This window comes from Zonotrichia leucophrys, chromosome 13 (genome assembly GCF_028769735.1).
Source record: "Zonotrichia leucophrys gambelii isolate GWCS_2022_RI chromosome 13, RI_Zleu_2.0, whole genome shotgun sequence".
In the NCBI taxonomy this organism is placed as follows: domain Eukaryota; kingdom Metazoa; phylum Chordata; class Aves; order Passeriformes; family Passerellidae; genus Zonotrichia; species Zonotrichia leucophrys.
Window position 1 is genome coordinate 7921494 of NC_088183.1, and position 27272 is coordinate 7948765.

The window sequence follows — 27272 nt, forward strand, 5'->3', positions numbered from 1 at the left end:
CCCGGTCTAGTGAAATGTGTTCCTGCCTATGGCAGAGAAAAGGTCATCTCTAAGGTCCTTTTCAGCCCAAACCATTCTGCGGCTCTAAATTCCTTGTTTAATTCATTTACTAATTTGTAGCTAATTACCTCTGTAGTGATAAAGCTCTGGTACCGATCTTAAGGCTGTGCACATAACACACACTGGAGGGCCAGGTTTAAACGTGGATTAAATCCCCGCAGCCGCGGACCGGAGCGAGCCCTCCCTCCCTCCATGCCCAGGGGCAGCTCCCCCAGCCCCGGGGCCACCTAAACCCCGCTCACACCCGGTCAGGAGCAGCGGCGCCGCTCATGGATGTGTTGAGCAGCCATAAACTGAGTAACACAACTGGCCTTGTGGGAAGAATATGATAAAAATACGGAAATATTAATATTTTGCTATTTGTGTTTGTTATTACACCTATTTTACATCTATTGTGTTATCACATCTATTTAATATTTTGCTGTTTGTGTTTGTTATTACATCTCTTACATCTGCAATTTTTCATCTATTTGAATGGATGAAAAAACGCAGCTGTGGTGTTTTCACCAGAACAGCAGCAGGTCCTGCTGGCAGGTGAGGTGATTCATATCCCTTTCATCACCGGCTTCAATGCCTAATTACATCTTAAATTAACATTAGAGTGTTTTAAATATCTTAATTATACTTCGGCATAAGTATATGCCAAATATACTTTTGGCATATAAGTTTATGGCTTATTGTTTAAAATCACCCCAAGCCCCAAAGTTCCGCTGCGTGCTGGCTCTCAGCTGCTCCATCTCCTTGTCTTGAGTCTGTCAGCACAGAGATCTTCGCGAGGTTAATCCACCTCTGGTGTTGGTGTTTAAACATCGTTTGTGAACGAAAACTACAGAGCAGGTGTTAATTGAGTGCTAATTTATATAAATTCAGCGCATGAAACTGATTAAGGGAGGGAATGCGTCCCTACTTGCCTGAAAGGTCGTTTGCTCATAAGTAAAAAAGAAAAAGAAAAAAAAGAAGCGGAAAATAATGAAAAAGAGGTGGTTTGCACAGAGAGAGGGGAGTACTTGAGAAAAGGTACCCGGGTCACGATCACTGCCCTGCAGGGAGCTGTAAAGGGCAGGCTCCGTGCTCAGACTCCCTGGCTTCCCACCAACCTCAACTTAGCACTAAAATCAGCTGCGAGGCATCAGCTCAAGGAGAGTTTTACACACTTAAAAGAGTGGACACAGCCGGGACAGCCTGTGTGAGAGAGAAGGAACAGGAAACCGCGACATCCAGAAGGCAGGAAAAAAGGTGAGAGATCTGGAAGCTGAACTGATGAAGGCAGAGGAATAAATCTCATCTCTGTGCCAAGTAACTCAATAGCACCGCGGCCAGCGCTGCGAGGTGTCAGAAATCAGATTTTCTGTCCTGCTTCAGTTTACTCTCTAAGAATGGTGCCCTGCTGCTTCTGATTGGGTTCTCTCTCCTCACTGCCTGAGTCATATCGCAAAAATGCATAGAAAAAGAGTTAAGGATCTGTTGCTTATTAATTAAGATACTTAAAAGTGAATACTAAAATACCTGGCAGTATATTAGTGCCTGAAGCCTCTTCTTTGGCTTGGATTGAGTTTCTTTAATGAAGTTAGTAATCAGCAATGGTTTTATTCTGCTTCAAGGCTGTTGGGGACACTGCAAGATGCAGGTGTAAAGGGCTCAGAAAGGAGTAGCTGGTAGTGACAGTCTTGAATTGCATTTTCTGGCTTTTGTAGTTCCTGTTGCTAGGCAATAATTGGGAGAATATGCGTACAAGGATTTCATTAATTTTACAGCTATTCCCAGTAATGGCTTTATTCTGTCATCACTGCCTTTGTTGGTATCTGCCTTTGGTAATACAGTTGCAACCACATTCACTACATGAGGGAATTATATCCTAAATCTGACTAACAAGACAGTTATTTTACAGCCAGCCATTAGCCATGATTGCTGAGTTTGAGGTAACAGCAACATTTACAATGCTGAGTCACATCTATAATGATGTTTCAAAGCATCTGGCAGTGTGTCTGTGGGATTTAAAGGCACTTAAATTCTCATAGACAGGTATATCTAGAAATTGTAATAGTTTCTTGCTGTATTTTGAGATGTGTCCAAAGCCTGGACTAGGTAGTATCTTTTGTTTACATTTTTATATATATATATATATATATATTTATTTATACACACACTTATGTTACCTACATTCTAAAAAGCTATTACATAGCTGATTTTGATGGCAAGGTAAATTCCTTTATGCATTAAGGTCTGCTTAGGGTCCCAGCTGATTTTTCTGGGCAAGCCTGGATTTCATAGAAGGGCTTGAAGCCAAACTGAGAGCTTCCTCTTAATGATCTGCATGTTGGTTATTGAAGAAAAACCATTTTTACCTTGTGATTTAGCAAAAAAGTAACTCTACTTCATGGAGACATCTGTACTGAAATATGATCTCTCCCGTGCTAAAATTTGAAGGGGGCTGTTGAGAATTGTTAAAATAACTGGTTTAGTTAAAATGGCTGAGTACATCCAAAAATAATCTCTCATGCAGGGAATGGTGTGTGTCAGGGACAGCCTTTCCACGGCCTGTAACAGGATCCCTGCAGCTGCAGGCTGGCACTCAGCTGGGAGAGCAGGCACACCTCTGCCCCACACAGCTCTCCCTGTCCCTGACACACCGAGGGAATCCTCTGCTGGGCTTGGAGGGCTGAGCTGTCACCATTCCAGGCCATCACTATGTCTATAACCCCTGAGAAGCCCTCCAGAGATGGGGATGATGTCACCAATCCATGCTTTCCAACCTGATTTGCTTCTCTGGAGCAATCAAACAGGAGAACTGATAATGCAATAAGTGCACAGTGACTTGAGAGCTGCATTTGGGATGGAAATTGAATCAAGTCTTGTTATAAAATGAAATACTGAATTACTGGGGTAAGATCTCCATCTCCTGAGTGGGGAGTGTCCTGCCATGGCATGGGACAGTTTCCCTTCCATGCAGTGGGTCACTGGCTCAGTGCTTTTCCTCCACAGAGTGCTTTGCAATCCCTGTCTGCACCATGCTTACAGGATCTCAAGTTTATTGCTGTCTTCCAGAATAGGAAACAGAAACATGAGGTGATGCCACTTGGCCAAGGCCACCAAGGAAGGTGGTGGCAGCAGAATTGTACCTTAGGATTCCCCAGGTACTGTGATCTCTGCCTCATGCCCTGCTGTGGAGCCAAAGGTCTCCTAGAGGACAACTATTTGGAGTGATGCTTTTAGGTTACACACAGACATAACTCCTGCAAACAACTCCTGATGCTTTAGGGGGTCATACCCTTGGTCAAATGGAGCTTGGGCTGTGACTGCCAGGCTGGTGCTGCACATTGTCATTGTCACCAGGCAAACAGCTCAGGCTGTGCCAGGTCCCTGTCAGGCTCACTGCAGTGTGGAGCTGGGATCCCTGGGCACTCATGCCCCAAGTGCTGCACACACCTGGCCCAGGGCTGTGAATTTCTCTCTCTTACCTCAGAGGTGAAGCCCGAGGTGAGTTCTCGTAAGCCCCATGGAGCTCCTCAGCCTGGCTCTTGGAGCTCTTCTGGCCCAGGCTGGAGGCTGCAGGGCCCAGCCCGGGGCTCTCGGGGCTGTAGGAGGGCACAGCAGCTGCCCCACGCTCCTTGGCCCCTGCCTGGCTGCTCCTGGGGAAGCTGGGCCTCTTCATGGAGACCTGCACAGCTGGCCTGGGGGCAGCACCACCAAAGCTGTCCAGCTCCTTGGCTCCTGCAAGTGGAATTGTCCCCATGTCAGGTAGGAGCAGTGGTGGCTCACCAGGGCAGTAGAATTAGGTCAGGTAGGAGCAATGGTGGCTCACCAGGGCAGTGGAATTGTCCCAGGTCAGGTAGGGAGCAGTGGTGGCTCACCAGGGCAGCAGAATTAGGTCAGGTAGGGAGCAGTGGTGGCTCACCAGGGCAGTAGAATTAGGTCAGGTAGGAGCAATGGTGGCTCATCAGGGCAGTGGAATTGTCCCAGGTCAGGTAGGGAGCAGTGGTGGCTCACCAGGGCAGTAGAAGCAGAATTGTCCCCAGGTCAGGTAGGAGCAGTGGTGGCTCACCAGGGCAGCAGAATTGTCCCCATGTCAGACAGGAGCAGTAGTGGCTCACCAAGGCAGTGGAATTATCGCCAGATCAGGTAGGAGCAATGGTGGCTCACCAGGGCAGTGGAATTGTCCCAGGTCAGGTAGGGAGCAGTGGTGGCTCACCAGGGCAGCAGAATTGTCCCCATGTCAGACAGGGAGCAGTGGTGGCTCACCAGGGCAGCAGAATTGGCCCCAGGTCAGGTAGGAGCAGTGGTGGCTCACCAGGGCAGTAGAATTAGGTCAGGTGGGAGCAGTGGTGGCTCACCAGGGCAGTAGAAGCAGAATTGTCCCCAGGTCAGGTAGGAGCAGTGGTGGCTCACCAGGGCAGCAGAATTGTCCCCATGTCAGACAGGGAGCAGTGGTGGCTCACCAGGGCAGTGGAATTGTCCCAGGTCAGGTAGGGAGCAGTGGTGGCTCACCAGGGCAGCAGAATTGTCCCCAGGTCAGGTAGGAGCAGTGGTGGCTCACCAGGGCAGCAGTGGGATGGGGAACTGGAATGTCTGAGCAGGAGGATGAGGCTCATTGTGCTCTGCACAGACTGAAACCAGCACGAGCCAAACCTGGCTCTGGCAGGGCTGGGGAGCTCTGGGCACATGCCAGGGGCTGTGCTGGTTGCAGAGCCAAACAGCTCAGGTGGAACCATAAACAAGGTATAGACACAGCCAATGTGTTGGCCAGGCTGGAATCCCTGGAGGGATGAAGCTCAGGGATGAGACCCCTCTGAGAGAGCAAACAGCAGCTCCACCTTGTCATCCTTGACCCAAGAAGAAGAGAGACCAAAAGCACAAACACAGAACAATCTGCGTCCAGCTCTAAGAGCTACGCAAGCAGAATGCTTTTTTTTTGGGCATTTCTCTTCTCTTGAGCCTACAAAATTGTTTGGGTCTGGCTTCTGCTTGGGAGATATCTGTGATTCTGCCTGATGCTGGGCAGCAGCAAATTCTTTTGTGCTTAGTTGCTCAACACAGAAATCCATGTGCTTACCTGGGGAAACAGAGAGATGTGCACTGGATGCTGCAGACCCAAATTCATTTTCAGCTACACATTTAAATATTCCAGAGTCTTCTGGGAAAGCTTCTGTAATAACCAGGGTGCAGACTTCCTCTGAAATAAGATTCAGGTATGATGTTGTAGCACAAGAGGCAAATGTTAACCTGTAGGAGCTGCTCTTTACATGACTCTTTACTTAGAGGTGGGGATTGGCACTAGTGCAAAAAATGATGTAGAGGGCATGGGAAGTCAAGGGGTTTAGAAGGAGAAAGATTAAAGAAGAGACTTCCTGTGACATTAATGAAACAAAGCATATTTTTGTGGTGTATTGGTTTTGATTTTTTAGTTGGTTATGTTTGTTTGTTGGTGGTTTTATTTTGGTTTTGTTTTTTTTTTCTAAATTGTCATTTCATGTGCAGGTTTAAAATATTATAGGTCAGAATGGTAGATATGCTTTCTCTTAGCACAAGGTACTCTTCGTTGGCTGAATGTAAAAGGATTGATACCTTTTTCCAAGTGTTGTGGAAAAAAATCAGGGTGCTTGCAGCAAAAATAAGAACTTGAAAGCTCTTGGCCTGACTGACTTTTGTCTTCTGGCTACCTTTGGACATTTTTGTTTTATTTTGGATGAGGTGGGAAATACTGAGTGTGGTGAGGAGTCTAACAAAAAATATGCGCAGTGTACTTACCAGGAACTGCTGATGAACAAGCCTCTGCTCAAGATAAGAGAGAAAGAACTTCAATTATTATAATGTCAGCATGGAAAAAAAACCCAAACCCTTCATCCCTCACTCCCTTCCCCACCTCAGCTGTCACCCTGGTCACAAGGGAACCCTCTCCTTTCTGTCCATTACAAGGAATGGCATGTGGGTAGGGAAAGCTCAGGTGTGGCTGGGGAACCTTGGTACAAACAGGTCTCCACAGAGGTGATGCACAGAGAGCTCCACTGAGGTGATGCACAAAGAGCTCCACTGAATTTGGAGTTGGCTGCTGTGGGTTTGGCCCTCTGGAGCTCTGACCTTGTGCTTGGGAGTATAAGAACTGGTTTGAAATGAGGTTTTGCCTTTCCCCCCCATGTTCGTCAGCAGTTCTAGCACATGGCAGCAGTGTCCCCATGGTTCAGCAGGGCTGTCATCAATAACCAACAGCCTGGAATCTGCCCCTGCTGGGCCTGACCCACTCAGGCAGTGCCAGGGGAAGAGCAGATTGTGCAGCATCCTGTGACTTGGGGCCATCTGATACTGTAAACTCTGCTCCTATCAACATCTCCTGGGTTTATAGCAGTTCTCATTCCCATCCTGCCTCTGTCCCAGAACAATATCTGTGCACGAGGAGCTGCAGCAGCACCTACTTTTCCTCAGGGTTCGGAAATCTGCAGAGTCCAGGATCTGGTCGTACTCCCTGTACCAGTGAACCTGCAGGGGGGGAGTGGAGTGGACACGGCACTCAAACACCACCAGCTGGCCCTTGCTGGCCCTTATGTTTTGTAGACCCTGGAGGAGAAAATATTTGTGTTAAATGTCTGATATAAGCATTTCCCCATATAAATATTTCCCCACTGAGGCATTTATTAGGACATGATACACCCTTCAGGGAGGAAGATGGTCCCACCTGTATTTTCAGTTTTATTACAACAGTTGTCTGAATTCTAAATGCATTTGCAGTGGGTTGTGAGTGGAATTTTTTTTCCAATACTCATTAAAGCCTTGTTTGTGCATTTAAATAAGATACAAATACAGGAAAAGCTTCTATTCCACTGGATGCAACATGATAAGGGTTGTTACAATGTGAGGTTCCCACTTCAGCCTCCTTTGCAGGAAGTAAATGAGATTAATTCCTGTAAGTGGCTCTGTCTGGATCGTTTACCAATTAAGATGTTAGTTTGATAACATCACTGAGGAAGTATGCTAGCTTTTTTGAATTGTAAATGAACCAATATTCCAGCCTAGCAATACCTTCTGATGGAAAAAGAAAATGCAAAATCTAATGCTGGGAGTTGCAGGATGGGTTGCGTTGTTCTTGTGCTCTTTACCTTTGTAAACACAGGTGTGGTTCCATAGGCAGACCCAGACAGGCTCAGCGAGGGACTCTGCATCTAGACGGCAAAGAGATTTTTATAGATTGAGTTTTTCACATGCAGAAACCTAGCTGTGTTGCTGGCACTTTCCTTTGAAGGAGAAGAAGATTCAGGGTGTTTTATCTGTTGTTCACGTTCTGGGCTAGGAAATACCCCATGGAGAGTCTCCTCCACTCAGGTGCTTAAAAGGAAACAATTCCCTGTCTGCAGACACCAAGTGAGTGGGAAGAGGAGCTGATGACCAGTAAATGCTGCTCAGAGCTTTAAGCCAATTAATTGCCCACATCTTGCAGCCTCTGTGTGAAGATCAGTGCTGCTGCCAGAGCTGCTCCCTTCCACAAGAGCCTGGCCTGGTTTAGCTGGTCCCAGGTCTGGCACCCCCTGCCTTGGGTCATGTCTGTGGTTGCTACAGTGAGGCTGAACATAGAGAAATGAGCAGGATTTTTCTACTGTCCTGACATCGTCTGTTAAAGCTCAGCTGCCACAGAAGTTCCAGTAAGGCCTCTGATTAAGCAAGAAAGGCAGTTTTGAGGTAATTAAATATTTGCAGTGCCAGATATGTCCTTGTTCCATGGTGGAGTGTTGATCTGCTCTCATCTCTGTCTCATTCAGCTTTGGAACCATGTGTCTTGCATATGAATGCACATTCTGAAGTGCTGCAACTGAAGTGCTTGGGGCTTGTTTTGCAATGACACTGGCTTTTTTTTACAACCTTATATTTGAAATAATCCATGTTTTCATCTCTTTCCCTCCCAGCCTTGGTTAAGATGTGAATGTGTCTCTAGGTGCTCTGGCTTCCCCAGCTCTTGGCCACATTTGTGCTCTAACTCTCTGTCCTGAAGTGAATCTTTGAAGTGTAACTGTGACAGCCCCTTGGGCATTTCCAGCCCTGTCACCTGCTCCATCAGTTCCTGGCAATTCTGACCAGGAAATGTTCTAAACCAGAAAACCATTTTCCAGGGCTTAGGGTCCTTGATATTCATGCTGACCTTTGCCTCTTAGACTCTTGCTTAAGATGAGCCTGAGCTGATCCTTGCAAAATATTTCTAGGATGCTGTAAATAATAATTTAAAACATGTGTAAGCTGCTCTTTGAGTGTCAGTAGATAAGGCTGAGTTAAATTGGTGTAACTCTGGTGAACTGAATGGTTGTGAGAGACTGCACTGGCTGAGGAGCCAATGGACAGAAAAACACTGGTGGCTCTCTGCTTTTACCTAGTGTGTGGGGAAAAAAAAAACAGGGCAGGACAGAGTCAGAGGCTTTAGGAGGCTGAGAATACTTGATCCAATAATATTTGGATCACTTACTGTGACATTCCTCTGGCCCTGACAGGATGCTGGGACTTGCAAGGAGGCTTAGCCTTCGGATTGACCCTGAGAACCTGCAGAGACAAACAGAAAGCAGTGTGTTTAGAGCCACCTCCTTTTCCTTACAGCACAGCAGTGACTGTTTGATGAACTGGACATGGGCTGTTTGGGGTCACACAGAGGAAACAGAAGTGTCCTGAGTATTTGAGAGTGGGCTCACGTCACCTCCAGAACATGGAGACACTGCAACAAAATTATTGGTATAGACCTCTATAAAAGACCCAAGTTACATGGATGGCTCCTGTCCAAGGTTATAGCATGAGGCCATCAACAGGGCTGAGCTGTGATGCAAGGGCTGCTGGATAATCCCAAACCCTTGGATGTGGGAGCAGGGCCTGGGAATGTTTTTGAGTTGCCCTGGGTTCCCACTGCAAACCAATCCTGGCTGGACTCCACCACAGATTCCCGTGGTGCTGCTTTCCAGTCTATCAGGTAACACTTGGTATAGCCAGTTTTCACGACCTGGAATACTGGATGATTTGGGCTTTCTCTATTTTGCCTCCAAAGAAAAAGGGTGATGAAAAATCAGATATGTTCAGATTGTGAAAGGAGTTCCTGGACTGATATATCTGTTTTAAAGAGTGTCCCATGCACCTGAGACACCATTAACAAAACTGCATTGGAGGATCATTGCCTCTTCTTTTTCTGCACAACAAAATACTTCATTATCCTCAGAACTGCCACCACTCTTCATGTTCCACTCTGTTTCCAAGTCCATGATCAGTCTGAGCTCACACAAAACATGCACAGAAGCAGAGAGCACAGAGGTTCCCCTGACAGAGGGGACTTGGCCATCTGTGGTGTGGGATCAGGGAAGTGCTGAAGGAGGCATTGCACACACTGTGTCTGGGGCAAGGTCTTGGAGAGAGGCTGCTCTACTGAACTGGATAAGAGCAGCTCCTGACAAGTTTCCAGTATGATGAAAGAGGCTGAACTTTAGCACCAAGCAGGAATAGCAGCAGCTCATGCGTTTGTGCTCAAGACAGTTCCTGGGTTGCGTGGCATCAGATCCACTGCTGCTAAGAGCTCCTGACGTGGCAGAGACCATGGCCAAGGGATGGTGCTGTCAGGGCTGTGCGTGTGCCTGGCCTGATGCCCTGTGACATACCAGGCAGCCAGTGTTCCCACAGCAAATGCAGGCAGCTCTGCGTGGGCTGCTGCAGCTGCCAGAGCTTGAGAAAGGCTGGGGTAACTTCTCATCAGGGCAGATCCTGTCAGTTCAGCTGAGTGAAGACCCCATCACTGGGAATTCTGCTTGTTCTTGGCTGCTGCAGGTGTGTACTAAAAAGCAGAAGCCATCCTTGAAATCCACGTTGCTGGCAGCACCTCTGTTTGTAGACAAACCCATCCTTCACACACATGGCTCACGTTGGATGCTCTGTTCTCACCTCTTCTTGTGTGGTCCCTCTGTTGCACAGTTTGCTTCCCATGAGTGTGTTGGATCTCACTGTTAATATTAGGTTTAGGTAAAGGAGAGTTCATGGGAACAGATAAAAGGCTTATGAGCTTCAGTGCTGGGACAGCCACTGCTTTAGCCTGGTTTTGATTGAGACCTGAGGGCTGAGGATATTTAGTAAATCAGGAGACTCTCAAGACTGCTGAACGTGATGGCTGGTGCTGCTTTAAAGGGCAGAGTGTATTTGGGAGAGTAAATGCCCTGAGAGCATTTGGGCACTGGCTGCAATGCTGACAAGCTCTGCCACTGCTAATTGGTTTCACGTGGTTGAAATTGTGGGCTTCTGTAGGAGGCCAAAGCTGTCCTGTGTGTGTGGCAGTCCAACTCAGCAGTACAAATGAGAGGAGGTCATTCAGCTTCCAAGAAAATGCTGGAAGGTCACTCTGAGGGATCTGTTTTCTCTCTGGCACATCTCCTTTTCCTTATGAGTGATGCTCCTGGCTTCTGTAGCTGTCAGTTCTCAGACTTCTGAGCTCCTGATCCCACATCTGAGGAGCTCTGAGTGTGACCTGCCCCTCTGCCTGTGTTTGCCTTGCTAAGCAGAGAGGTTTTCTATAGCAGGTTAGCAGACCTTGTTCCCTGTGAGGGTGGTGAGGCCCTGGCTCAGGGTGCCCAGAGAAGTTGTGGCTGCCCCATCCCTGGAAGTGTCCAAGGCCAGGCTGGATGAAGCTTGGAGCAACCTGGGATAGTGGAAGGAGTCCCTGCCCATGGCAAGGGAGTTGAGATGGTCTTCAAAACCCTTTCCAACCCAAACCATTCTGTGATGTTACTAGTCTGTGAAGAGTCATCACCCTACAATTTACACCCTTGAAAGAATATCTAGCCAAGGTTTTACCTTGGTGAGTCACTCTAGCAGTCCTGGTGTCTCATGTAAATGTCAACCTTTACTTAGTGTAACTCTAGATCTTTGTGAAGGGGACAGAATTAGAGTCAGCCAAATGAAGAGTCCAAGGACCTTTGCAACCCAACACCAGGATGATTACAAGGTACATCCAGATCATGCTGTTGACACAAACCGTGACGACGACGCTCTGGCATTACCTGAATAGCTGACATGGCTGCAGAATTATGCTATGGGCAACACTGGGACAAATTTAACATGGGGCTAGGAAAGTATTAAATCTGCACAGAGCCCTTTTGCCAGGTGTTTAGATCATGGAAAACACATTAAGTCTGTTTTAGGAACAAGACGAGCATCTGCTGGATCTGAAATACACTGCATTGCAAAGAGTGTGGAGAGGGGAGGAGCACATTGAAAATTTACACTTAGGAGTGAGGCAGAGCTAAACTGCAACACCACACTGATGTACCAGCTTGTCTTTTATTTGAAAAGCAGTCTTGAGTAGATACACAGGATAGCAACTTCCAATCACTTTGGAAATGCTGCATTTTGCAAACCATCTGCACGTACCTGATGGTGCTACTCATTTTCACAGAGGTGTTCAAGCTTTGTGAGGGTGTGCCAGACTCTTGGGTGTCTTGTGGCACTACTCTAGGGCTTAACAGAGATATGAATAAGTCTGCAGAGAACGAGGCTGTCCCAGTGGCAGTGGGCTGCAGAAAGCTCAGTCTGGAGCTGTATTTCTTCTGTGCCATATGGCTATCACCACTTCGTAGTGAGCTCTCTAGTTGTGAGCCCCTCAGTGGTGTGAATGTGTTATTATAAAGTGGCTTCTCTGTTGCTCCTGGGGTGTGAATAATGAGACTCCAGTAGGAAGTGAGAAAAGAGTGATTTTATTTGCTTCTCTTTCTACGCTCCAAGAATCCTGAGAGGATCAGTTGGACTGCAGAGACTGTTGTGATTTGTGGAACAATTTCTTAAAATCACTGCTCATCAGGTGGGGAGTAGGGCAGGCTTGTGTCAGCTGGGATATTCAGAAAATAATCAAATAGCTGAAAGAGGTTATTGTAGCCATTGATGAGTTATTCACAGAAACTGCAGAATCCTGGTTGGATGTGAAGCTTGCTGAGAGTTTTTTCTAAATTGTGGAAATGCAGCTGAGTATGTCTCAAAGACCTCTTTTATTTTTGGCATATTTTCTGAACAGTTAGCACCGAAGAGCACAATTTCAGAGGCTTGTTTTCTGTGAATTCAGCTTTTAATGCCTGCCATGAAACAGGTTGGAGATTTGCATCTCAAAGTTGTGTCTGGCACTCCTGTGGACATTTCCATACACGTTTGGGAAGGGCAGAAAGCTGTGCTGGCTTTCAAGGACAGGCTCCCTCTGGAATTAGCAAGGACTGTCAAGCACGGACACCAGCATGGCAGCTGGAATGAGTGTCCTGGGTTTCATGCTTCAAAGCCACTGCTAAGTTTAAGCTGGGTCTGTCCATATTACAGAGCAAGTGGTGCAGAGAAAAGAGCATCAGCTCTCAGAATGTAATGCCATTTGAACAATAACTTCAATATAGGAAAGAGCACAGTGGAAAGCTTAATTTTGGAACTGGTTAAGGCAGGTCCCCAATGAGATGGTGAACAAACACACCCAGTGTGTGGCTCACATGGTGCTGTATTGCATGTGGGTGCAGGTGTGCACATACCCAGGGTGCTTGTGCTCACAGGCACGTGTCCCACTCCAAGAGCAGTGTGAAGAGATGGGATCTCAATATCTGCCCACTCAAATCTCCTTTTGGTTGCCTGGAGGTGCTTGGGGCAGAGCAGGGCCCTGGCAGGGCTCGGGGGCCGCCTAGCGAGAGGGACAGGCTGGGAGGGCTCTCACACCAGGGCCTCATCCAGCACCTGGGACACGCTCACACCCCAGGGCTGAGGGGAATTAATTTTATCCCTCGTGCTGCATGCCTCCTCTGAGCACAGCTGTTTCTCAGGGCTGGAAAATCCTGGCTTTCCCTCCCCTTATTTGGATAACAGCTGAACTGCTGACAGATATTGGACACTTGAGTCAAACTGGAGTTCCTAGAACCAAGTGACTAAATCCCCTTTTAAGCACCGACATTAAAAGACGCTTCGAGCTTATTTTAAGAGATGCTAAGCTTCCACTTGAAGTCATGAGGCTCCATACTTGTTAAAGTATATTCGTGTCAAACAGAAATCCTGCTAATTTCCTTCCTTTCTTCCCTGTAAGAAAACCCGGCCCTGCCCCACTTCATTGCATGCCAGAGCATTACAGAGCTGTAGGAGGATTTTGAGCCCAGACTGCCTGACATGTGAAGCTGCAGGCCCTGGGATGAAGGCTCTGTGCCCGTGGCTGTGACCTGCAGAGGATGTGCAGGTGTGAATGCAGGCAGCAGCACTTGGGCAGTCTCTGGGCATCCTGTGCCTGCTGCTCTGTGCTGCATCTTTGGCATTCCCATGGTGCAGGCACATGCCTGAGGCTGTGTTTGTGGAAGCTGAGGGCTCCCTGTGTGAATCCTATGTGCCATGGAAAGAATGTTGCTTCAAGAACCTGTGAAGGCTGTCTCTGCAGTTAGGATGCTGTAACAAAGCTAGATGGAATTCTTTCCTGAAAGCTGCAAGGGAACACCCACAGTGTCTCATTCTCCAGGATTCCTGCTCCCTAAGAACTCAGAGTTAGTGTGAGTGGGTGCCCTGGGGCAGGGCAGGGCACAGCTCTGAGCCATCCAGCCCCGTGCTGGGGTCGGCTCCTGGTGCACATCCTGCCTGTGCGGGAGGGCATCGATCCCATCCCAGCCCTGCCTGTCCCTGCACACTGCTGCAGGGTGTCATTCCCATTCCCACAGGATGCTGATGCAGCAGAGCCTTGTGGCTGCATTTCTCTTCACTGAGAAAAGCAAGGCACAACTTCCCAAGGATATTTTCTGGGAATTGCAGCGAGCAGATGAGAAAGAAAAACCAATTCTTATCTCATTTGCTGTGCCTGTGTTTGTGCAGAAGTGGAATGCATTGTGGAAGATTGTTTACCTGAAGGGAATTGCTGATTGGAGTCTGGTGTGAGAGTTTTGATTCACTGGCCACTTGGATCCAGGTCTGTGTGGTGGGACTGACAGTCACGAAATTCTGGTCAGTTGAGTGCTTGGCAGATTCATTTTAGATGTACTGTAGTATAGCATAGAATAATATAGTACAATAAAGTAATTAATTTGCCTTCTGATGTCAATGGAATCCACCTTGTCTTTCTCCTCTTCATCGGGTTGCCCTGCATTTGCTATAGATCCTCAGCCATAAAAAAAACTCACAGTGTTTTATTTTAAGGTAGAAGTTGTGCCATGCACTGCTCAGGCAGTGCATGGCGACCTCCCCAGCACAGCCCAGTGACTCTGCTGCACGTCAGAGGGAGGATCAGGTTAGCAGGGCCAGAGAGGAGGGAAGGAGCCTGTCCTGCCCCATGCTCCGTGTGGGGCACACCTTCCAAGGAGGTGGCTCTCATTGCAGCAGGCTGAGGAGATGGGAATTGTGTGACCAGTGCAGTAAGTGTGACTCATGGCTTTGCTATCCAGAGCCCCAGGGATGACTCTGCTGCCCTGGCTGTACCCTTACTTTGCATTTTCTGCAGCGAGTTCTGATCTCCACTGGCCCCAGACCACACCTGTTACATGTCCCTCCTTCAGGAAGAAGGAATTTTTGTGAACAGCACTGCAGGAATTGCAACTGCTACAGCACCCTGTAGCACAGGATGTCTTTGCTATAGTAGTAATTACCAAAATGGAGAAAAAGCCTTTTCTGTCCCCAAACATCATGATTTTACTTAGCTGATTTCATTTGCATGGGGATAAAAGGAAAGTGTGTCCTCAGATGGGAACACATTCAAATGGGATGTCTCCAGAGTGACAGCAGCAGCTCTGTTGCACTCAGATGCAAATAGGAATGTGGGGTAGCTTTTGCAGCGCCTGCATAACATTTTTCTCCCCAGTGCTATGCAAAGCAGCACGTGCCTGCTGTAGCTGCTGTCATCTCCTGTCACACAGGTGTCCCTCGAGTGGTTACTGACTGGTGCTCTGATGCTGCTGCCTGTAAACCTGAAATCATCAAAGCTGGCAGATCCAGAGATGAACAAAGCTCCTGAGCCTGCTGAAATGTCAGATCTGTGTCCCAGGGCACGTCAGGCTCCTGAGCTGCCTGTGCTGCTGCTGTAGGAGGCTGCAGTGAGGGCAGGCAGTGACAGTGGTCCATGGGAACTGCTCCCAGCAGTGCCCCAGGCAGGGGAGCTGTGCACAGACACCTCCATCACCTCTCTTTAGGGGGATGCAGTATGGGTAAATGAAGGTGGTATAGAATGTAATGTTATCCCCTAAAGACTTGCCGCTGAACCAATTGCTAAAAGATTAGGAGCAGGTCTGATGTTAATGGGCCACAGCTGTAGCAAATAAGAACGGTGTTTTAAAAGGGTGGATTGGTGGGAGCTGCAGTTGTTGGCTGTGCTCTGAGGAAGAAGGAGCCAGTGCTCAGGGGAGCAGCCTATGAGAAACATCGAGGAGGTATGAAACTCTGGAGATATGGAACCTTAGCATAGAACTCTTGATATATAAGACATCACCTCTCAGCTGTGGCCTCAGTGAATTGTGGCCCAGAGATCCGGTCCCAGCTCATCTCCATCAGCCCTGCTCACCCTGGGACAGACAGTGCCAGCCCCTCCAAAGCAGAGTCAGGGGTGAGATCTGAACCAGCACAGTCAGCCAGGAGCCCAGAGCCCCCTGGAGCCTGGGTGCTGCGAGGGGTGCTATTTAAAGCTCTCTGGTTTCTGGTTTCCCTGACACTCCAGGAGATGTTTTTAGCCCACTGGTCAGAGAATTGTCTGTCTGGGCTGCTGAGAGGTGATGCCGTGTCCCTGTGGTGGCGGTGCAGGGTTCTGGCCAGAGGTGCCTTTCCAGAGGCACTCAGCAGTGTTGGGGTTCCCCCAGGAGTTGGGGGGTTTGTGAGCCTGTGAGCCCCAGGAGCAGCTGCTGGGCATCAGGGATGTGTAACCTGGCTCCCTCCATGCAGTGCAGCGTTGTGGGGAGTGGGAGGAGAGAACAGGGTTGGGGTCTCTGGCCAGATCCTGCCCAAGCTCTTCCCTCTGCTGCCCCCTGAGCAGCAGAGTAACCTCAAGCCCCTCTCAAATGGTGCTGGAGCAGGCTGTGGGTGCTGTGCAGCGATACCAACACAAGGAGGGCATTTTTAATAATTTTTTTCCTCTGCAAGGGCCTTGCAGAGGCTGGAAGGCTGCTGTGCAGTGGGGCAGAGCTGGGGCCTCTTAAATACTTGTTTGCAGGTCCTACCCCTGATTTCTTCACCAGAGGAGCTGGGGCAGCTTCAGCATCTAAAAGAGGATTTCAGTCTACATCAAGAGCTCAGATTCAGCAGCAGGACTCATGGTAATTATCCAAAACTACTGGGAGTCAGAATGCACCACATAACCAAATCAGGGAGAACAGCCTACTGCATGTGCTGCAGCATCACCACAAAACTCAGAGCAGGCACCTACCTCTTGCACTGTAAAATGGGGTAAATAAAACTATTCCTGTCTGGAAGCTTTTGCACAGAGCATGAATTGTGCATTTAAAAAGTGTAAATAACCAGGATATTGCAAGCACTGTAGTTTGGAAGCCTGTGTGTAGAGCTGAGGTGCAGACTATGAAGCAGTTAAAGGTGCCAATTCCCCAAAACATCATTGTTCAAATTGCCTAAATTAACCTGTCACTGTACAGTCAAAGGCAGCCTTTTATAGGGAAATAACTTTACAAACCCCAAGCCATTTCACAGAAAATTGAGCTGGCAGAAAGGATTGCATAAAATTAAATAACTTGCGCAGATGTTTCTTGAATGAAAAATAAGTTCTAATGGTTATTGTCTGTGCCCAGCAGGCATCAAGACTGTGCCATCCAAGCTCTCCAAACACCTCCTGTGACAGTGCCACGTGCCCAAGGAGGAGCAAAGGTTGGTTTCAATGATTTCTGTGGGATTTGGGCTCCCACAGACCCCCAGTGCCCAGCTGGTGCCAGGCAGAGACTGCTTACAGCCAGCAGCCCATGGGCAGTGTCTGCACAGCCAAACCCCCCCAGAAATAGGAGCAGGCTAATTTTAACTCCAGGGACAGCATTTGATATGGAAGCAGCTGGTGTCATACAAAACTCTGGGGCTGTGAGCAACCCGAGTGCTCGGCTGCAGCAAATCTGTTCATTTCCACCCAAAGGCCACCAGCAGCCAGGCCTGATTTTAGCCTGCACTTGGCTCATTATAAATCAGAGCTGTACATTTGTAACCATAGACCATGCTGTGCCCAAACTCCCAGATTTTAATGCCATTTCTTTAGAAAAGTGAGGCATGGAAAGAATGCCTCACTCTTCTAAAGAAATGGACTTAAAATTAAAACGGAATTAAATACCTGTTTCTCTCACCCTGTAATCATTTATGTTTTACCTGTTTGTGTTTGCCACTGCTGAAAAAGTTTCCTGGTCACACTCCCTGTGCTCCCCTCTTGTGAAAAGGTGTTCTACAGTGAAAAGTTCCTTTGCTAGACATCATGCTAACTGCCAAGAGCACATCTAGGCAGTGATCTCAGCGTGTGCTTGGATTGCCTTCTTTTTGGCAGCTAACACAAACTTTCTGGGTAGAAAACTCCTAAAATACAGAAGGACTTTAATTTCCTGTCTTCTGGAGAGTGGCAGAGGTAGCATATGTGCCAACATTCAGCTCAGGTGTCCCACAAGCAATTGAAATGACTTAATTATTGGAAAGTCTCTCAAAATCAAAAAATGCCTGATTTAATGTGTACCCAGCTGCATTGGGAAGTTGTCACAAGTACAGCCATGTCAGGGTGGCTTTGTGCTGCAGGCCTGGCACCCAGCAAGGGGCTGTCCCCTGCCCTGTGCAACCTTTGGAAATTAGGAAATGCCAATAAAAAGCATGTGAGGCACAGGAGAGCTTTGTGTCTGCCTGCCCTCCCTGCTAAAAATGAGAAGTTTGCTTCTGCTTAGAGAAGTGGTCAGTAAATGAGTTTGAAATGATAAATTAGGTTTGAAATGTTATAAAAGGTTAAATTAGCAGCAGAGGTAGAGGAGAGTTACAGTTCTTGTTAATTGTGGGAAGTGGACAAAATTCCTCTCTCAGGCAGTGAGGACACCACTCAATTTTCTTGGTGCCTTTTGCAACAACAGAGATTGATTTCTCTAGGAGATACCAGTGTTAGGGACAAAGTTCTTGGATACCCCAAACCTACTAATTAATGAATCCAAAAAGAAAAACATGAAAAGGAAGATACTTAGAAAACAAAGGGAATTAAGTTCATTTCAAGGAGCAGAGTTTGCCTCACACCCTGATCTGCTGAGGAAATCCTTGACCCAGCAGCTCCTTTGGAGGCTCCACACTCCCATCCACACTTGGCCATTGCCACAACCCTCTGGATTAAGCCTACAGGTGTAGGGGGATAGAATATAAGAAAATAAAGATAGTGTAGAAAACAATCTCACTCCTAAGGAGTTGCAGCTGGGTTAATTATCAAAGATTAGGAGCAGGCCTGACTTTACCAGGCCACAGCTGTAAGCAATGAGAAGAAGAGTGCTGTACAAGAGTGTGGTGGCTGGGTGAGAGGGGAACTGGAGTCAGTGGCTGCTTTGTGAAGAAGAGTCAGTGCTCTGAGGACTGCCCACGAGAAACACCAAGAAGGTTTGGAACTTTTGTGACAGGAGACAACAGCATGGATCCCCTGTGATGAGATGGCAACATCCAGACCTGGGCCAGGTGCTGATTGTGCTCTGGGGCTGGGCTGTGGCTCCTGGAGGGCACTGCCCAGCCCTGCCCATGGCCTGAGGTCACCCTGTGCTGCTGCAGGGGCACAGACAGGCTGTCCCCCTTGGCTGTGGCACAGGAGCAGCCAGTGATGTGTTCTGGTGGCACAGGGCTGGACAGGGAACTCCTGAACTTCTGTGGCTGTAGATGATGCGCTGGCAGAGAGTCAGAGCAGCCTGAGCTGCTGCAGGGTGGAGCACAGGGGGAAAGGCTAAATCCACATCCCACTGCTGTGGTTCTGGTTACCTGCATTGCCTACAGCTCTCAGTGCTCTGAAAAGGCACCACTGAGAAGCTGTGTTATAATTTCTGGCCACTTTTTCCCCTGGAGCTCTTTTCTCTTTCCCTGCCCATGAGCCACGTTTAGGAGCAGGCTGTGGAGCCCTGTGCCCAGCATAGCCCACACCACAGCTGAGGGTCCTGGGGACCATTTCATCTGCCCTCAGGACACTGAATGGAGCACTGGTGGATTGGCTGCTTGCAGAGCACCCCAAGAATGAAGTGAGACATTTGAGGGGGCAGAGCTCCTTGTGGCTTCACCCCTTGTGCCCCTGCGGGGGTTCCCTGGTGGGCAGTGGGGTTCTCTCCTGCTCTGAAAGCACAATATTTCTGTGTGCCAGGTGAGAGAGAGTGATGCAGGCAGCAGGGCTGAGCCAAGGATTTGTGGGCTTGGAGCTCCTGGCTTGCCTGGATGCTCAAATCCCCACCCTTGATGAGCCCAAAGGTAAGAGCAGAGCTTGGTGTGCTAGCAAGGGGAATGCTGCTCTCTGAAAAGGAAAATCATATCCCTGCCTCTGTTCCCCACCTCTGAAAAGCATCAAACATCCTGAGAACATGGTTAATATGAAAATAGAAATTAAAGTGTTACTCACCTCTGTAAGCCATCAGCTGGGGTTTGGGGCTCCTGCTGCCAGCAGTTTGTGTCAGTGCTGAGTGTTGAAGTGGAAAGTCTCCTCTCCAGCAGCTCCCTCTGAGGTCTGAGGCTGTCTGGGGTGGTGGGTTACATTTCTAATGTTCACATCCCTGCTTGTGAGTGATGGCATGGCGGGAATGTCAGCTGTATGGGAATAAACTGCAGCAATTTATTCCCTCCAGCCTGCTTGAAAGTCAACAGGGTGGCACCATTAGCTGAACAAAACAGGTCCAGTGTTGTGAGATACAAAGGTGGCCAGATCCATAATTGCCTATAATTTGAAATGCTAATAGCCCAGAGTGCTGGAAAGGTGCCAGCTCAGGTCGATTGTGGCTCTCCACATTGAAAGGGAAGTGCAGAAAAACTTCATTAGAAGCAGGACTCTCTTATGCAGATCTGGAATGTCAAGAATTCCCTATTCACTTGGGATAGAAAGAAAACCTGAGCTTCTTCCCAGATGCTGAGGAATGCAGGGAGGTGTCTCGGTGGAGCCAGGGGGGTCTGGCTGGCTGGAGCAGCCTCAGAGCTGTGGTGTGGAGTTTGTAGGGGCTGAGGGGATGTGGTGATGGGCAGGGCACTGCACACCTGCATCTCACACCAGGTGCTCTGAGGAGTCCTGGGGAGCGAGATTATCTCTGAAGGGGAGAGCTGTGTCCCTCAGTGTCCCTGCAGCAGCTCTAGGGGGCTCCTGTGCCCCAAACCCTTGGGGGAATTGCTTTGTGTGATGATGCACAAAGGGCAGGATCCCCACACAAAGCTGCCATTGCTCTGTACCTCTAAACAAATTGGTTCCTGTCTGGCCCCTCAGCAGTGCCCTTCCCTGGCTGGGCTGGGTTATCCTGCCCAGGCTTGGCTTGGCCAGCCTTCAGCAGCTGTGTGGCCATGGAAATAACCCAGCTGCTTTGCAAAACCCTGCCCAGCAGGTGAGGTACTGAATAATTATTTACCTGTTGTGGGATTCCCCAGATTCTCAGTTTGAAACATGACTTGTGGTTTGCTTTCCTGCAAGCACAAACCCTCAGAGTTTCCTGTTGCCTTCCTTTGCTTTATTCACACTGAGGCCCAGAAGCTGTGCAAAAAGGTATAAATGACTTTTGGCTAAAGCATCACTCCTGGCACGGTTATTAATGGTGGTTTCTACACTTTTTGTGCCATTGCAAATCATATCCAGACCATTTGGGCTCAAGGATGGGATGGGTCCTGCCTGTACCACTGGTTATGGTGTAGGGATGCTCTCCCCTTCTTCTGGAAATTGTGCCACAAGTCAATGGGATTTACTTGGATCCCCTCACCAGACAATCTAGCCTGAGGAATTTAAACTATTATTCACCTCTTGGGGGAGTGATTCCCAGATGAACTTTTGGAGCTTTTCGAATGCAGGGGTGGTGGGAAGAGACTGGCTATTCCAGCCATCTTAAACCCTTCCCAAAATGGAAAAGCAGCAGGTGCAAAGGCCACAAATGCTGGGGCCCTCCTTCCTGAATGGCTTTGTCAAGGGCCTCTGAAGTGACATTTCAATTTATACATCAGATTCTGAGGCAGATGAATAGGGACTTCTTTTTAATTTTAATTTTTTTTTTCAGAGAGATTTCTGAATGAGGAATGCAGGTAACAAAAAAATCTTCTTGTTGAGATGAAGAGATGTGCCTGTGGAGAGACTGGGTATCTGCAGTGGCAAGTTGGTGTGTGAGGTGGTTTTGACTGTAAAAATTGAATTAATTCTGACTGTTGTATCCAGAGTTTAGGCAGGAACTCCTCACTTCCTGAGGAAACCCAGCTCATCTTTCACCCCTGTGTGAAGGAGCTGGGCACAAGCAGGTGTTTGTGTCACAAGGGAACTGGTGATGTGGCAGTGCTGGGAATTTTGGGAGAGAGGAGCTCCAGGTAGGCTGGCAGGTCCCAGCAGTGTTTCCCAAAGAGCTCCAGGTTACCTGCGGCAGTGACAGGCTGGGTGTGCCAGGGAGGCTGTGCCAGGACAGCTTCTGCACCCACTGCAGGGCTGGGCAGGGTGGGGACATTGCTGGGGACAGCAAGGGCTCTACTCCAGGACAGGGCAGAGAACGTGGTTGCAAGTTGGACATCACCATTTGAGAGAGAGGAGAGCCTCTGGGAGGTTTCAGTGCATGGAGGTGTCATTGTCGCAGCCTGGCTGGTGTTCCAAGGCAGCAGAGGGGCTGTGAGGGGGTCCTGGCAGCCCCCCCAAGCCTCCCCTCCTGCCTTCCCACCCTGGGGACTCCACTTGGGTGGCAAGCTCTGTATGCTCTGCCAGCTTTGGCTGGTTGCACTCCATCAAACCTGTCTGAAACTGGACTCATCAGGGGACTCAGCCAAGTCTGGTTAAACTGAGCCAAGCCTGAGAGCAGCATGGGCTGGGCTGCCTTCACCTGCACCAGCACACTGCTCCAACCCCGAATTTGGGCTGGTGCTCTGAACCCTGTCCTTGGGTTCCTCTGGCCTCAGAGCAGCAGTGCAGGTTCCTGTGAGGGCCCTGTTTGGACAGCAGGGACGCATTTGACCTTTCTGCTGACATTGTTGTTCCATTTAAGATCTGATGTTCTCAGTGAGCCAAACAGATCAGTAGTTTTAGCCTAGGTGCTTATCATGGGCATCTTGTAAATTCAGATTATCTCTGACCACATTGGCCAAATACTCTTCTAAATTATGCTGGTGCATATTGAGCAAGTGTGGTGGAAAAGGAGTGCAGAGGAGCAGGAGCAATTTGGAACTTTGCTGTGGCATTGCTGGCAGATACCCTCAGTCATCTGTCAGTATTAACTTTTGAAAGCAGCTTAGCAGAGGTGCCTGCTTGCCCTCCACACGCTGAATCCCAGGAACAATATTTTAGTGGGGAGACTGGCTAGGCTCAGATTAAAAGTGTTGCAATAAAGGCATTACTGGATGCTGCCTGGAGGCACTGCTTTATTGGGTGCTTTTACAGCTCTCTTAGTGCTGCTTTCTGGCAGCATTCCCTGGGGTTTCATTTCAGGTATTTTGATGTATCTAATGTATTTTCCATTGTAATTTAAGCCTGTGCCAGTCTGGGCTATACAGATTTGTCTATAGGCAGCTTGAGGAGGGGTGAACATTGTTGAGTGCTTGCCAGCCCTGGGTGGGACACTTGCCCTGATATCTATAGTCTGTGCTGATGTGTCCCCAGCTGGGTTCTCTGCAGGCTGCATCAAAAAACAGCTCTGCAAAACATATCTGTCACAAACAACTTTTATGGAAAATCCTTTCCTTAGGATTTTTTCCTCCTGAGAAGCTGGGAGGCCTCAGGAAACAAAATGTAAACAATGGTTATCTGCTGCTGTGGAATGCAACAGGTGCATCTGTGATTGGCTCATCTTGGTTGTTTCTAATTAATGGCCAACCACAGTCAGCTGGTTTGGACTCTCTATCCAAGACAGAAGCTTTGTTTTCATTCTTTCTGGTTCTATTCTTAGCTTAGCTAGCCTTCTGATGAAACCTTTTCTTCTATTCTTTTAGTATAGTTTTAATGCAATATATATCATAAAATAATAAATCAAGCCTTCTGAAACACGGAGTCAGATCCTCGTCTCTTCCCTCAGCCTGAGACCCCTGTGACCACCGTCACACGTCAGAGTTTTATGTGAGTTTCCTCTGTGGATGTGGGTCTAGGTTTTGCAGCTGAGATATTTCCAGAGAGGAATCTTTTATCCTGGCCTTTTGCTAAAGCAGACAGGGCCGCACTCACCTCCATCTCCATTTCCCATTGTGACAGTGGTTCCTACAGCTGGGTTTTCCCCCTGGTGCTTAGGAGATGGAGTTCAATTATTGTGTCAGAGAAGGCAGAGCCTTTCCCCGGGCTGCCTGGGCAGGGATGGTCAGCACACAGGACACGTGCGGAGCGGGGATCGCGGCGCCGCCCGCGCTCGCTGCTTTTAGCCCTGGCAGGAGCCCCCAGCGTGCTCGGGATGCCAAACCAACAGCTGCAGCTCTCTTGATGGACACACAAGCACCTCTGGCCCCCGAATTTGCAGGTTTTTGTGACCATAAACAAGGACATTTAAAAGTTATATTGGCTGTGTTCTGACAGAAATATTCCTCCTGACTCCTGTGTGGCACAGCACCTTTATCAGCATTTGGGGACCAGCAGGTGCAGGGAGAGGGATGGAAGTTGGTGGGAAGCCTTTTTCTGGCTAGACAGCAGGCTTAAGTGCTTAAGGCAGAGTCCAATGGTCAGTATAAATAGCTCTCTGTAAGAACAGTGAAAATGGTTCTCATACAAAGCAGCTGAACTGGGACCAGCAAAATAATATCCCTGGTGAAAATCACACCGATGTCCTGAGACCTGCTGTCTGTGTCAGGCTGGGTATTCTGGAAAGGCATTTTCCAGGTGGGGACTGAGAGCCTCTGCAAGTGCCTTCAATGGAGGAGCTGGGTCAGAGGCTGGGATTCTCTCTGGTTTTATATGTGGAGATGGTTCTGTTTATCCTAAACAGAACATAATTTTTAGGAAACCAGCTTGGTGCTCTTCTCCTTGGATGGATTTTTGAGCTGCAGGGGCTAAACTCCTGTCTGAGGAGCTAAAAGTAACTGACTAAGCTAAAGCTAAAAGTAATTTCACCCTAAAATTAAGTGTCTATCTCTGTTTCTATCCCATTCTTTGCTTCTAGAAGGGCATTGTGTCTAATTTCATGCAGCATCAAGGACTGTGTCAGCAAGGATTTGCAAGTGATGTTTCCGACATGTAAGCAAATTTTGCCTAAAACCTCGTTTATCTCTAAATTGCACAGGAGACCCTCAGGCATCTGAAGGATTTTCATTTATGCCAGACAGGAATTAGTCAAGTCTTAACGTTCTGCCGAGCTGTTCCTGATGTGCTGCGGCTCCAGAGCAGCAGATGGCAGCAGCAGCCTGTGCTGCTCACAGAGCTCGGGTTCCTCAGCACAGCCTCGGCTGTCACCAAGCTGCTGAAATAGGACAGGGATTTTACCTCTGAAATCCAGCTCAGAGCAGAGGTGGGGGTTTTTTGCTTGTTTGGTTTTTTTGTGTGGTTTTTTTTTCCTTGCTGTTTTGTTTTTGGGGTTTTTATTTGGTTGATTGGGGTTTTTTTTCCCATTTCTTTTTTTTATTGTTTGGTTGTGTTTTGGTGGTTTTTGGGGTGTTTTTTTGGTTTTGTTTTGGTTTTTTTTTGTTTTGTTGGTTTTTTGTTTTGTTTGGTGTTTTGTTTAGTTTTTTGGGGGGTTTTTGTTTGGTTTTTTTTTTTGGTTTTTTGTCTTATTTGTTTTGTTTTTGTTTTGTTTGTTGTTTTTTTTGTTTTGGGATTTTTTTTTTGTTTTTGTCTTTTTTTTGGTTTTGGTTTTTTGTTTTTTTTTTTGGTTTTTTTGTTTGTTTTGTTTCTTTTATTTTTTGTTTGTTTTTATTTTTGTTTTAGTTTTTTCTTTTTTGTTTTTTTTTTGTTTTTTTTGTGTTTTTTGTTTGTTTTGGGTTTTTTATTTTGAGTTTTTTGTTTTGTTTGTTTGTTTGTTTTATCGGTTTTTGTGTTGGGTTTTTTGGGGGGATTGGCTTTTTTGGGGAATTTTTTTTTGCTTTTTTGGAGGGTTTTTTGTGTGGTTTTTTTTTTGGGGGGGGGGGTTTGTTTTGCCTTTTTTTTTTTAATCTAAGCATCTTCATAGACAGCTGGAGACTGTAGTTTTACCTGTGATTTCCCTTCCCCTCATGGGTGCCTCACTGCAGTGGTCTGAGTGGTTTGCCACAGAAAACAGAAGTGGCAAAGCTCTGAGCACAGCTCTGCTTTGTAGTCTAACAAACATTCCTGTACATGTGCTTTACCTGGGGCAAGCTTGTGGCACTATCAGTGAAAGCTTTTAAATTGTCAGGTCAAATCAGAGTTGTTGGGGCCATATGGCCTGGTTTTGTAGCTGGTCCTTGCCTCTCCATGAGCATTTTCCAAAGCCATGGACACTGTCTGGAGCTTCTCCTTGGTGTCTTCCTGTGCATCTCTCATTGTGGCCTCACCTGGGACCTTCCCCATGGCCTTGCTCCTGAGCTGGGTAAACATCTGGGATGCAGATGATGGTGAGGATGAGATGCTGTGCCTGGTGAGGATACAGGGCTTGGTTAGGGCTTGGTCCCTGCGATGGGCTGTGGGCACCATCCTGGGTCCAAGAGGAGCAGCTCTGCCCAGAGCACATGGGGGAAGGACAGTGTTTGCAGCAGCACATGGGAGAGAAGATTGATCTTCTGAGGGATTTGAATACCCAAGTCCATTAGAGCTCCCTGGGAAATAACTCGGATTCATGCTGGCATACCTTGGAAATCGTTTTAAATTAAGTACCAAAACCCAATGCACTGCAAGACTCCCAGCATGTAATTCTGAACCCATTAGGAGATTTGTGCTAATTTTGAAAATAATCTTCCTATTTTAAATATTGCTTTGAATGTATTTTGAACCTGACTATTTGGCAGAAGGGGAGCAATTAAATCAAAGGAAAGATTATATTGTGTTACTTTAATTGTGATGGATTGAGTCATTTGCTGAAGGAAAATATCTACAAAGCATGTCTAAGTGCAGAAGCAAAACTGAAAACTGGTCTTGGCTGTTCTCTTCCCTGTGATGAATATATATTTATGTAATGCATTCCTTCTCATACCTTGATAACCCCAGGGGCCCACAGTGATGAATGAACTCCACTGAGAGCTGCAGGGAGATTGTCTCTGAGCCTGTGTGAGCACGAGGCACCAACATCCAGGTCCTGCATGTATTCATTTGTGATTTATGGCTTTAAAGCTGCATTAGGGAGAGGAGGAACATCCCTGACTATGCATTGCACCAGTGTCTGTGCCATTTGGGGTCCAACTGTCCCATGGCTGTTGCCAGTGCTTGCTCCTGCTGCCTGTGCCATAGGCTGGGAAGGGAAGGTTGGGGCTTGTGGTATTTTGTGAGAGCCCTGCATTAGGCTGTGGATTCCTCTTCAAGAGCAACTGGTGAACCCTGCCTAATTTCCACCTTCAGAAAATTAGGCAACAAGTGGTAGACAAGCGATGGTTTTATTAAAACTGTCCTTTTTGGAGGTTTAAATTACATCTGGTTATTAATCTGTGACGGTGTTCACAGGGGTCTCAGGTTGAGGGAAGAGACTGGGATCTTGACTCCATGTTTCAGAAGGCTTGATTTATTATTTTATGATATATATTACATTAAAACTATGCTAAAAGAGCAGAAGAAAGGGTTTCATCAGAAGGCTAGCTAAGCTAAGAATAGAATAGGAAAGAATGATAACAAAGGTTTGTGTCTCGGACAGAGTCTGAGCCAGCTGACTGTGGTTGGCCATTAATTGCAAACATCCAAGATGGGCCAATCACAGATTCACCTGTTGTATTCCACAGCAGCAGGTAATCATTGTTTACATTTTGTTTCCTGAGGCCTCCCAGCTTCTCAGGAGGAAAAATCCTAAGGAAAGGATTTTCCATAAAAGATGTCTGCCACAATTAATCCATACAGCAGACTGTGGTTTTGGTGGCTCGTATTTGGTGGGTGCTGGGCACTCAGTGCTCCCAGTGCCAACAGCAGCCAGCTGTGAGTGCTGGACACCTGGGGGACCAGCACAGATGGGAAGGAGCACAGGAGGAGCAGGGCCAGCTCAGAGGCTGTGTGACCTGTGTGATGCCACCACGCTCACTGTGACACTGTGAGC

At 47.8% G+C, this 27272-nt stretch overlaps 1 long non-coding RNA gene across 3 annotated transcripts in view; it reads left to right on the forward strand.

Annotated features, from left to right (window-relative positions):
* The first annotated feature begins 977 nt into the window (after positions 1–977).
* The window catches only part of LOC135453723 (uncharacterized), a 44574-nt gene continuing 18279 nt past the window's right edge, over positions 978–27272 (forward strand). For 2 of the 3 annotated variants that reach the window (XR_010441934.1, XR_010441933.1), the window contains exons 1-3: positions 15365–15410; positions 16184–16286; positions 16773–16848. This is a non-coding gene — a long non-coding RNA (uncharacterized LOC135453723). Of the gene's footprint in view, positions 1297–15364; positions 15411–16183; positions 16287–16772; positions 16849–27272 lie in introns of those variants that run through there. The other variant, XR_010441935.1, reaches the window with a different exon arrangement.